Raw genomic sequence first — 12681 nt, 5'->3', positions numbered from 1 at the left:
TCCTAAATGTTTTCTTTTTAGTACTAGCATTTGACCTTGCCAAGGAGGACATTTTTTATAGATTACACAACTGAGTTTGTCTCAATCATCATCTTTTATGTAATCCAGATTAGCTGTCTCCCAGGTGACACTGCAAAGCTTTGTGCAGTTCTCGTTTCTTGGTGCTCAGCTTGGAACCATGCATACTTTCTAGCCTGTCCACTTACCTTCAAAGCCACTGTTCCCCAGGGCTTCTTTCAGAGTTTACTCTGCATGTATTATCATTGTTGACCTTGAATGTTTTCTCCTAGTACCTTACCCTAGACTTTGCTGCTCTTTCGACCACACCTATCACTGTCTCAGGTGTCTTGGTAGGATTAGGGGTAAATAAAAAGTGTGAGGGATACAAATGATGAACGTCTAAGTATTACCTTGTCTTGTACACCTGAAACTAATAAATAAATAAAAAGAAAAGAAAAAAGAAAAAAAAAGTAATGAAATCGATTTGGTGAAGGCCTGCCTACAGTTTTCCAGACATACCAGATGTATATGAATTATAGTTCAAGCTTGAACAGAGATACCTGCTACTATTTCTAAAGCATTATTAACCAATCTAATGGTAAACAGTGCTATATTATGTACCAGACAAATAGATAATGATTCTTACTTGGCCTATTTGAAATTATTCCCAGTGCCTAGTATAGTATACTGTCCATATGTGATGAATACACCTTTGCTGAATGATTTCATGAAAGTGAACCTGAAGACCAACACTACAGGATACATACACAAACATATATCACTGATTTACTCACTCAACAGGCATTTAATAAGGACAAAGTTTATGTCAGCTGCTATCTAAAGATCATGTTATTGAACAAAGACTACAAGACTTAAAGAGGGTAAGACACTCCAAATCACACAGCTAATAAGGTATAAGTCAGATTACTAACACAAATCTGTTTAATTTCAAATCCTATTCTTATTTCACTGCATCTCATTTCATTGTACATTGCTTAGAGATGAAAAGAACAGCAGGGTAATACAATAATTACAAATGAGAATGGTTAATACCTTTTCAATTCTTCCAATGTGTTAGGCATCTAGTTAACTATTTTAGATGATTGATGTTATTTAATATTTGCAATATAGTCTGTAATAAATATGGTTATTGTTCCTATAATACAGATGCAAAACTTGAGCTTCAGAGAATCAAGTCACATGCTCAGGAAAAGTTAGTAGCAAAACTAAATTTGATGCCCTGGCTGTCTTACTGTAAACTCATATATTTAACTATGGGGGGAAATGTGACAAGGATAAAGGACTAGGAAAATAAAGTTTGAAATAAATTATTGACACAGGTAGGTTTTAGGTAGCATACCTGTACGAAGTGAGCCATGGAAATTAGCTGCAAGGCTGCTATATCTAGGAAGGGTAAGAAGAAGTGCCTGAGCAACCCTTGATAAATCTGAGCAAGTTTTGGGGGTGAGGTTAAATTACGGAACCATTTATAAAAGATCAACACATGGAAAGATTAAAAGAGGGAATTTAGGCAACTTAGGCATGCAAGACCTAAGGGAAAATACTGTAAGGCAGAAAGGAAATGAATGGAGAAAGGCACTTGTGATTACTTTCTGTCAAGAAGTTGGCTTATAGCCACAGTGAAGGAACAGGAAGTTTGGATGAATGAAGGAATTCAGGTACACATAAAGATTTTTGAGAAGTTTTATGGACAATAAGACCCTGTAGCACACTTTAAAAAAAAGAAAAACATATAATTCAACACACATTCACCTTTACTGATATGACAAAATGATATTATTGTGATCAATAAGAGAGATTCAAACATTTCCTACAATTATTTTTCCAATGAACAACTTACAGGCAAATAAAAAAAGGACAAAATGAAGCAGCTTTGTATGACTTAATTTTAATTTATTTATTTAACTAGTATCTCTAACTTAATTTCACATTAAAATGGAGGAGACATTTTCTCTCTGTGCATAGAAAATGTATCTCTTTGTAAAGGTTAATAACTTAGAAAATATGGCAGTAATTTTCTTTAGTATTGGCTTGATGTTAAAAGGAAAAATATTCCACTACTGCCAAATTTGAAGCTTATCACTGTGGCCATTTGAGTGCTATTCAGCTAAATAAAAAGGCCCTAGCAAATTTTTATAATAAGAACTTTCTTATTCATATTACTTATATTTAAATGGAGTGATTTTACTCTCTTCACCCATAAAAAGATAACAGTTGAGAAGGTTTCTTTTGAGAGATCATTTGCAGATATAACACTAAAAGTTAAGGGAGAATGACTTTTCTGTTTCTAAAGATCCTCATATTTCAATTAGATATTGAGATTTTCACAGAAATGATACCAGCAATGTCAACTTCGAAATACCTCAGACATTGTCAGTTATGTTAAGATATGAGGATTGATTAGAATAAATAAGTGTTTTATTGAAAGCGTCTGGAGAAAGACTAGAATGAACTTTTAAAACATGTATGCTTGGCTTTAGTTTTGACTTCTTTTTAAGCTTGAGCAACAAGTTTCTTTCAGTGAATGCAAGGTGCGCTAAAATCCCCAGAGATCCCGCCTGTACTATTGTAAAACATTTGTGACAAATTTCTTTATCTTTACCCACTGTTTCACTTTTTTTTTAAAAATGAAAGTTTATTGGGGAGACAATTGTTAGTAAAGTTACATAGATTGCAGGTGTACAATCTGTAATACATCGTCTATATATCACATTGTAAGTTCACCACTCAAAGTCAATTCTCCTTCCATCACTGTATATTTGACCCCCTTTACCCTGTTCTACTTCCCGCCCTCCCCTTACCCTCTGGTAACCACTAAACTGTTGTCTGTGTCTATGAGTTTTTGTTTCTTTACTTGTTTGTCTTGTTCCTTTGTTGCTTTCAGTTTTATATCCCACATATGACTGAAGTCATATGATTCTCGACTTTTTCTGTCTTATTTTGCTCAGCATAATAATCTCAAGATCCATCTATGTTGTTGCAAATTGTATTATTCCATCTTTTCTTATGGCAGAATAGTATTCCATTGTGTATACCATGTTTCCCCGAAATAAGACCTAGCCAAACAATCAGCTCTAATGCGTCTTTTGGAGCAAAAATTGATATAAGATCTGGTCTTGTTTTACTATAATATAATACCGGGCTTATATAATATAATGTAATATAATAAAATGTAATATAATATAATATAATATAATATAATATAATATAATATAATATAATATTGGGTCTTGTATTCATTTTTGCTCCAAAGGACGCATTAGAGATGATTGCCCAGCTAGGTGTTATTTTCAGTGTATACACCACAACTTATGTATCCAATCATCTACCGAAGCACACTTTGGTAGTTTCCATGTCTTGGCCACTGTGAATAAAGTTGCAATGAATATTGGAGCAGATATTTCTTTACAGATAAATGTTTTCAGATTTTTGGGGTAGATACCCAGGAGACGGACTGGTGGGTCATATGGTAAAAGCCAAAATAAATGAATGGGACTATCTCAAACTAAAAAGCTTCTGCACAGCTAAAGAAACCATCAACAAAATAAAGAGACAACCAACCAAATGGGAGAAGATTTTTGCAAACAACGCCTCCAATGAAGGGCCAATATTCAAAATATATAAAGAACTCATGCAACTCAAGAACAACAACAAAAAAAAAACAACAAGCATTCTAATTAAAAAATGGGCAGAGGATCTGAATAAACATTTCTCCAAAGAAGACATACAAATGGACGACAGATATATGAAAAAATGTCAACATCACTTATCATCAGATAAATGCAAATAAAAACCACAATGAGATATCACCTCACACCAGTTAGAATGACCATCATCAACAAGACAATAACAAGTGTTGGAGAGGCTGTGGAGAAAAAGGAACCCCCATACACTGTTGGTGGGAATGCAGACTGGTGCAGCCACTTATGGAAAGCAGTGTGGAGGTTCCTCACAAAAATTAAGAATATCACGGTGTGAGGGATGTAAAAATAAAATAAAATAAAACTATAAAAAAAATTAAGAATAGAATTACCATATTACTGTTTCATTTTTTAAATAATCATAATTACATTGAGCTTTGATTACAGAAAGCACTAACAGCGCTGCAAGATATTTCAAGAGACTTTCTTGTCTAGTATTCATCTTCTAAGGAAGATTCATTCAAATGAGAAATGATACCAAGAATGGATAGACATACTCAGTACGGATCATCATGGCATCCTCATTAAAGCCCACTTCAGATTATCAAGGTAGAACCTGAAGTGTAACCTACAGATGATTCCACACATCTAACATAGTACTAGAAGCTGGCTCACGGCAATTGTGTAGCATAAGCCCACCCACCGTCACAATCTCTATCAGCTGACCCCTAATGAAACAGTCACCCCTAATGAAACACAATGTTTAACTGAAAGCCAAGGGTTTGTTGTGGAAATACACTTCAAGACATGTCCCTTAGCCTTGGGTTTCAACTGAAATGCTAATTATAGCATTTCACATATATATACATATATGTATGTGTGTGTGTGTATATATATATAATCTTAAGCACTTTTTTAAATAATATATAATACATTCATTTTATTTCTGGTTATCATCTCTAAGGGAGACTGAAACACTATCCAAGTAGGTTCTACATATTCAATAGTAACATCTGGCCCTTAGAAGTGAGTCCAATTTATGCCCCCTCCCTCAGACAGGTTAAGTCATCACAATTCTGTGAATTTACTCAGAGGTCCTATTACCCAAATCTTGTATTCATTCATTTTCTCTCTTTAGACCTCATTATATTTCTCCCCATCCTTTGGATTTTGTAGCACCACTTTCCTTGTTTTCCTAACATTTCCAGATATTCTTCAGTTTCTCTCCATTTTTTTTCTTCTGTCCTCAGTCCTTTGCTCTTTTGAATTTATGGTTTCTCCAAAAATCCTATTCACTCTTCAATCTTATGTGTTTGCTAATGAAGCGTGGATCTATCTTTTTTGTAATCTACATCTATATCTCCAGTTTATGCTACGAGAAATGTTTTGCTATCATAAGTAAAACAGTCAGACATTTGAATTATATTTATGGTATAAGTATGTTAAATTCATCAAAATATGCATTGAAAAGAGAGGCAGTAATAAGCGTGTTAAACATTTAGGTGGCTTTATCTGAGTACTGTCATGCTTTGTACTCCTTTTTATTCTACTTTTAAATATTTTACATTTTTAAAGTTATCAACATATATTACCACTGTACTGTAAATATAAATTTTATTTAAAAAATAAATAAATTACATAAAACAAATAGAACGTGTTTTTATAATTCATCTTTTTTTATTTTCTGGAATGACAATATCCTCTCATTCTGAATTCTGCTGGTTTACTTGGTGTCTTCTAACACTCTAACAGTGAGTCAAGGTCACAAAAATTTCATCTCATAGGATTCATTTTCCAGGTAGACTACAATTTATTAAAAATAAACAAAAAAAAATCAAGCAAATGGTTAAGACTCATAAAACAGTGCTCTAAAGAATGATGGTCAAAATGCTCATCACATGTCAATGCCCACTATTTTTTTTTCCCCTTTTTGAACAAACGTGTACCTCAATATATTCCAACTTTAGTAGGTTTACAGAAAATGCAAATCAAATGTTCAGCTATCACTGATCCTACTCCAAATTTTCTAGATAGCAAAGGTAAACCTGAGAAGAAATTTATCACTAACTTAGAGCCAAACTACTACTGACAAGTTTGTCTGCCAAATTTGGATTAGTGATTTACGTAAGCAACAGATGTGAAGGTAAAAAGCATGCTCTCTGAGCTAAAATAACCTATATGCCATGAATTTTTAATAGACTGTTCTTCAACAGCTTCAATATCTCCATTGCAGAAAACAGTTACTATAAGTTTAAAATGAAAGGAAATGTGCACAGTAAATTTCTTAGATAGTTGTTACAAACATCAATTGATTAGTAGCTACAAGATGGTCTGCGATATCATAGGAGTTGAGTAAAGGTGGTTATCATTTCTACCATATGCGTATTCAAAGTCACAAACACAAGGGGACCATTTCCTTTTTAAAAACTAATCCTGGGTTTCCATCTTTGACAAACTTGTCACATACAAAGCTTGAATTGAAGAAATAAAAATCCTGTACATTTTCTAGCTTAAATAACTCAGCGGGGCCAACACTTCATGTTGAGAACAGCAGAGTGAATTCCATTCAATTTTCAGGGGAATGAAAAAAGACTGCAAAGGTAATGAAAATACACTATCCCATCAAGACAAGGCGAGGGAAGCAAAGAAGGTGAAATGGTGGAGAAAAGATCTCTCGAAAGAAATTACATTAGAGAAGAGATAATTGCCTATCTACTGTATGGGAAATCATATAAACCATTTGGAATGAAAGTCACGTTAAAAAGGAAAACTTCAGCAATGCCTCCACCGTGAACATCAACTAATCTCCACATTTCTTCATTTTCAGTTTTTAGGCTGTTTAATCTGCCACTGATGATTGTTGCTACCCACAAATTTAATTCTAATGTTCTTAGTTCCATGTTCAACTATCAAGCCAAGAGTAGGTAAGTAAAACTGGCATAGAAAAAGTAGGAAAATGATAGTAGCATAGATAATAGTGACTTGTAGTTTGACTTTTTTAAGCCATTTTGATTGACTATATTGATACTGAGTTCAATAGAATGAAGCACTAGTAAACCAAACTTTAGAGGGAACAGAAATTTGTGATTCCCCAGGCCAGAAGACATAGACTCATTTCAGGCCAGAGGAAAATGACGACTAGCCATATTTATTCTAGTTCAAATGCAATAGGCATAAACAGTTTCTCCACCTTGTTGACTTACTTGCTCAATAATACATCACCTGGAAAAACAAATGAAGGATCATTAACTGGATGTAACACAGGGGCACATTTAGCCTCTAAGGAGCCAAACTATGCTAAAGGAAGCATCATCGATCAGTGCACCCTCACATAATGCTGTTATGTGAGGGTGGGCTCACAAACACAAACAAATGGACATATCTTTAAAAATACATTATATTTTAAAAAAAACACAAACATATTAAGTGATTTATTTATATCAAAGTCAGTGGAATGAAGAAACTCACAATTTAAAATGGAATAATCAATTTTTCCAGCAAAGGTATTTGATTATTGAATTACCAGTTAAATATATTCTCTCTCTTTTTCTTTTTTTTTTTTTTTTTAAGGAGGGCGCAGGTCACAGTGACCCATATGATGATCAAACTGACAACCTTGGTGTTATTAGTACCACGTTCTAACCAACTGAGCTAACTGGCCACCCCTGAATATATTCTTTAATGTTTGAGGACAATACATTTAAAGGCCAAATGGATTATGAACCCTGAATAATACCACTGCCCAAATCAATCAGATATCATACACAAAAAATAACAATAAATAGCATCCACTGAGTCATAAGTTGCACACACACACAAACACACACACAAACATACACACAAACACAAAATGAACCCTTATGTATAAGGGTAATTGTATCTCATGTCAATCAAACATAGATGCATTAATTCGTATTTCCATTTTTTTATTATTGTCTGTGATAACAACAAAACACACAAGGTCAAATAGAAAACACAAATAACCATGAACTTTGAGAACAAGGGAACATTCAATCAAATTCAAATATCTTTAGCTCTCCGTAATAATAGAAACAGCATGTAGGTATACAACATATGAGCAACAGTCATTTTCATACCCTTACACCTCATTGATAGGTATCAAGTGGAATCAACATTGGTGGATCCAAAGGAGACAGAATATTTTTACAAGTACTCATATTAGGAAAAAAACCAAAAAACAAAAACACATACTCCCAAGGAGAGGCTATAATTCCTCGTATGTTTACAGAGAATTTCATGTACTCTCTTGATATCTACCCACACTGTGATCTCCACTACATCATAGATGATTGTGGTAAACTGAATAGGGAACTGAGAAACATAATCTTGCTTCAAATAAATGAACACAGTAGCTTGTTTGTGATTGAACCAGTAGAAAGATTGTTCTGATCTCCTGCAGATCATGGCTAACGTAAAATCTGGTACCCTGAGATTTCCCAAACTTAGTATGTAGATCCCCATTTCAACATATGCTCTTCCTTATTAGGATCCCAACTTCAAAAGGCATAAGTAGTAACTGTTAGGATGTAAGGGCAGGATCACAAAATAATAGTATTCTCAAACATTTTAGCACAATTTTAAGGAAACTAATTTGTTGAAATATCAACAAATGTCCCAATCCAGGATTTATTTCGTGTTCTCTCTCTCTCTCTCTCTCTCTCTCTCTTTCTCATACTGTGTGCCAAGAGCTGTGATCAATGTTTTAGAAGTGCTATCTTCTTTAATAACAACTCAATTATAAATATTTTATTAATGAGAAAACTGAGGCAGAGACATTAAGTAATTTGCTCAAGGTCACCTAACTAGCAAGAGGTGGGATTTAAATTTTTACCATAGGACTTCAGAATCCATACTTTTAATCACTACATTGTATATCCCTTTATATTATTAATTTAAAAAATCTGTTCAAAAAACTAACTGTATTTGTATTTGATACAAATGAGATTGCACATCCCAAATTAATCATTCATGGAGTTGAGAAGGAGATCCCAAATGCATCCTAATCCCCTATACTCACACCTGCTAAAGCCTAGCATATCTGGCAAATATTTGGCACTTAAATACTTGCTGAGTCAACAAATGAAAGAATAGTATGAATATCCAAATTAACTTAGACGGGGAGATGTCATTAGCTAAGGCTAATTATTTTGTGAAATACTGGCTTTCACTCTGTTTCAAGCTGATAGCACTACTTTTGACCCTGCAACAGTAGATCAATCACTGTAAATGCCATAGGCACTGGGATCACTATCATAGGTCTTTTCCATGATATCTATTAGACTGGGAGGTGATCAGAAAAAGATGATGCCTAAATCTGAGTAAAACATCATGCATTTCGAAAAGGAAGGGGGTAATAATATTTGTTACAGCAAATATCAAACACAAATAAACATCAGTTGGTACTATAGAACTAAAAGTAGGTGCTATACAAGAACTTGTTATTTGATGTCTTGGATCAGTCAGTAAATTAAGTTTTCTTTATGTAACTCTTTTTAAATTACTCGTATACCTTAGTAAACCGAACCCAGTCTGGGAATAATCTTCATTTGTGATTTCATTGTGTCCTGTTTCATGACCAAGTGTTCTTTTAAGTGCAGAAAGCAATTTACTAAGCAAGTACTTAAATACAAAACGTGTGATCAAAAGCTACTGAGTGATGAGAGATTAGACTCTCGCAGCCTTTGGAGAATTAATAAAATTATAGTGACAAAAGAGGCAAATACCAGTGGAGACGTACTCTAACATGTATATACCATCTGTAACATCTGTAGAAAATTTCGAAGAGGGTTCCTCTAAGGAACAGGCTAATTATTTCAGATAGCTTCTCTGTAAAGTCGCAGCTCTGTAATCTCTTATCAAGGTGTGTAACTTTTAGAAAAGAGTTGAAAAGAGCTCTGAATGACATGGAAAGTGCTGGCTCCCATGGAGAAAATGACCTGGCTCTAGATGACTGCCTGTCCTGGAAGATGACAGAGAAACCCCATTGCTGAGAGAGAACAAACCATACAATTTCATCTCTAATATATTGAATAACAACTCCAGAAGAGAAAGCAATTTTTCATGATTTTCTCATTAATATAATACTTAAGAATGTTAGAAATGACCTAAATACTAATGGAAAATATTTTCAAAATGAAAATATTAATTAATACTCATAAAACTACCTGTTTAAATAATACTCAACACCAAAGCCCTGAAAAGTACTGATACACCAATCCCAAGAATATAAATCATTATATGTCTATTTCAGTAGGAAAACAGAACAAACTAAAACATTAGTAAATTATTTTTTCTCTTCCAAAACTTAATTTGCTACATTCATCCAAAAATTTTTGAAGACAACAATTTAGAAAATAGAACAAACTTAAGTCTTTGAGTTGCTGCTTGTAAAGAATTTTAGGTAAACGATATTTTCAAAGACTCCCATTGTTTAAGTGCTACCTGAAGATTTTGAATCATACAAAGTCCAGGAAGTCTGGAAGCAGAGGATAGTAGAAGCATACTAGGAATTTGAGATGTATTAGATTTAGCACCTGGGAAATTACTCACTTTTAAAATAAAGTTTTCTAGATTTTTACAATGACTCTCTTCTGAGTATACCTGAATGCCCTTCTTCTTTCCAATGGTTGTTCCACCTTTCTCAAATCTATTTCTATCCCAAATTTCCACTGTGTTTCAATACTTCCTGTATATTTTTATTTTCACTGCCTTCCTTTTTTTTGCTTTCTATCTGTGCCTATATCCCCTAATGTGGAAACCACCAAAGATCAAGACTAAACAGAAAAAAAAAAAAACATACTTAAGAAGTCCATCAAAAAAAAGGAGAACAATTTCTTTTAAGTTTATACAGAGAGGCAAAATTTTAGAGAGAACAGTGTGTCTTAGCTTGTTTAATTCAGTGCTCTTTAAATATACATAAAAACGATAAGCCTTGCTTCAAGGTTAAATTTTCAGAATACATTTTATGTGATACAATGAAAACAAATCATATTATAAAATTAATGTTCATGTTGAATATGTATTTTTTCTAACTACCGAAGACTTTCCTTCAACCTTTTCCTCAATTTGGTATGTCATTCCAAGGGGTTTTTCATGATGCCATCCCTCATTGGAGAAGCACTTCACCAAATTTTACAAACAATTAAGCAAATAATTCCTTTTCTTTCTGTGGGTCCCTGGAAAGCAGTTTGGAAATCTCCTTGTGGACATTTGGGACAGATATTTGAAATGGAAATCAAAGTGTTATAAATTAGAACATCAGATCTGTAGGGGTATTTTACAAAATTAGAATAATTCAAAGCCACATGCATAGCCAAGTAGTCAGCCTAATCACCGCAAGCCCATATGAAAGTATATGAAGTATACAGGGGAAAAGTAGCAAACATTTGCAGAGAACCTGTTTACCAGCTACTCACTCTGGTGTCTATGAGCCTGTTGTCCTATAGATACAGACACAGAATACATACGGATAAAAAAGTGAGAAGAACCAAGCAAAACACCCACCTCACATAAGGCAGAGGGTTTTGTTTTGTAGTCTGATTGGTTTACATTGCAGCAAAAGCATCTAAGAAAATCGGCTTGTCTAAGGTGCCCACTCAAAGTGTCAGACAGGCTTTCAGCGAAGGGCCAGGTTCAGGCTGCAAGTTCTGTGACTGGGAATACAACATGCATGCTCTCTAGGCTTAGATATTATAATTAAAGGGCAGGGATATGTTCTTTCCATAGGAATATGGAGGATCAAAATGGGTTTGTGGGGAAGGGCCATAGTCTTAGAATCTGCGAGTTGGTAAATAATTTCTATACTTCACTATGAGAAGGATGGTTGCATTCAAGTAGACTCTTTTTAATTGCAGAAAGCAATTTACTAAGCAAGTACTTAAATACAAAACATGTGATCAAAAGCTACTGAGTGATGAGAGGCTCAATATTCAATACAGAAAAGTAGGATATATTTCGAGTGAAAGGACTGGATTTAGAACCCAAGTTAAACAATGCAGGTGGGGGGTTTCCAAATTGGTAAACCAAATTCAACTGTGGGAAATATGAAATATCAAGTGAAAAACATTCCAGTATAAAAGCTACCTGAAATAACAAGGTCCCAGATATGGGCTAGAATATATTAAATGACAGGATCTAATAGGTTCACAGGTGTGGTCAGCTGAAAAATAGTCCCCCAAATGTTCATGTCCCAATCTCCAGAATCTGTCATTATGTTATCTCACATGGTAAAAGGGATGTTAAAGATGTCACTACATTAAGGATGTTTGAGATGGGTAGATTATCTTGGACAATTTAGGGTTCACTGTAATCATAAGGGTCTTTGTAAGAAGGAGGCAGAAGGGTCAGAGTCCAAGAAGATGAGAGTATGGAATCAGAGGGAGAGATGGGTTTAAGATGATAGAAGCAGGGATCAGAGTGATGCAGGGCCTCAAGCCAAGAAATATGGGAAGCCACTTGAGGCTGTAAAACATGCGTAAACATTCTTCCCTAGCACCTCCAGAAAGAATGCAGGCCTGCCAAACCATGTTAAACTTCTGATCTCTAGAACAGAAGATCATAAATTTGTGTTGCATTAAACCTCTTTCTTTGTGGTAATTTATTAGAGCACAAATTGGAAATTGGTGCAATTAGAATGGTATAACACGAGTCAGAGATCCAGGCAGGGAGACCAATATACCAAAAGTTGGAAATCACATATTTTCATAGAGATAATAAGAAGGTAGGAACCTAGGTACTGTAGGGTCTGGACAGTAAGTCTGAGGAAAAAATCAATAGAAAATGATCTATCCTTATATTTGTGGCAAGAACTGCCTGTATTTTTCCTCTCCATGGTAAAGACAAGGCTGGGTCAATACATACACCTGAATGGGGGAAAGGTTTATGGGTATATAAGACAGGAAAAACAATGCCATGATCCAATAAAATATGAAGCTACCCTGATGAAGAATGTCAGTGCCCTTCACAATGCCATCCTTAAAAGTTTGGGTGGAAAAGTCCA

Source organism: Rhinolophus hipposideros (assembly GCF_964194185.1).
Source record: "Rhinolophus hipposideros genome assembly, chromosome: 12".
NCBI classification, from domain to species: Eukaryota; Metazoa; Chordata; class Mammalia; order Chiroptera; family Rhinolophidae; genus Rhinolophus; species Rhinolophus hipposideros.
This window is presented reverse-complemented; position numbering follows the sequence as displayed.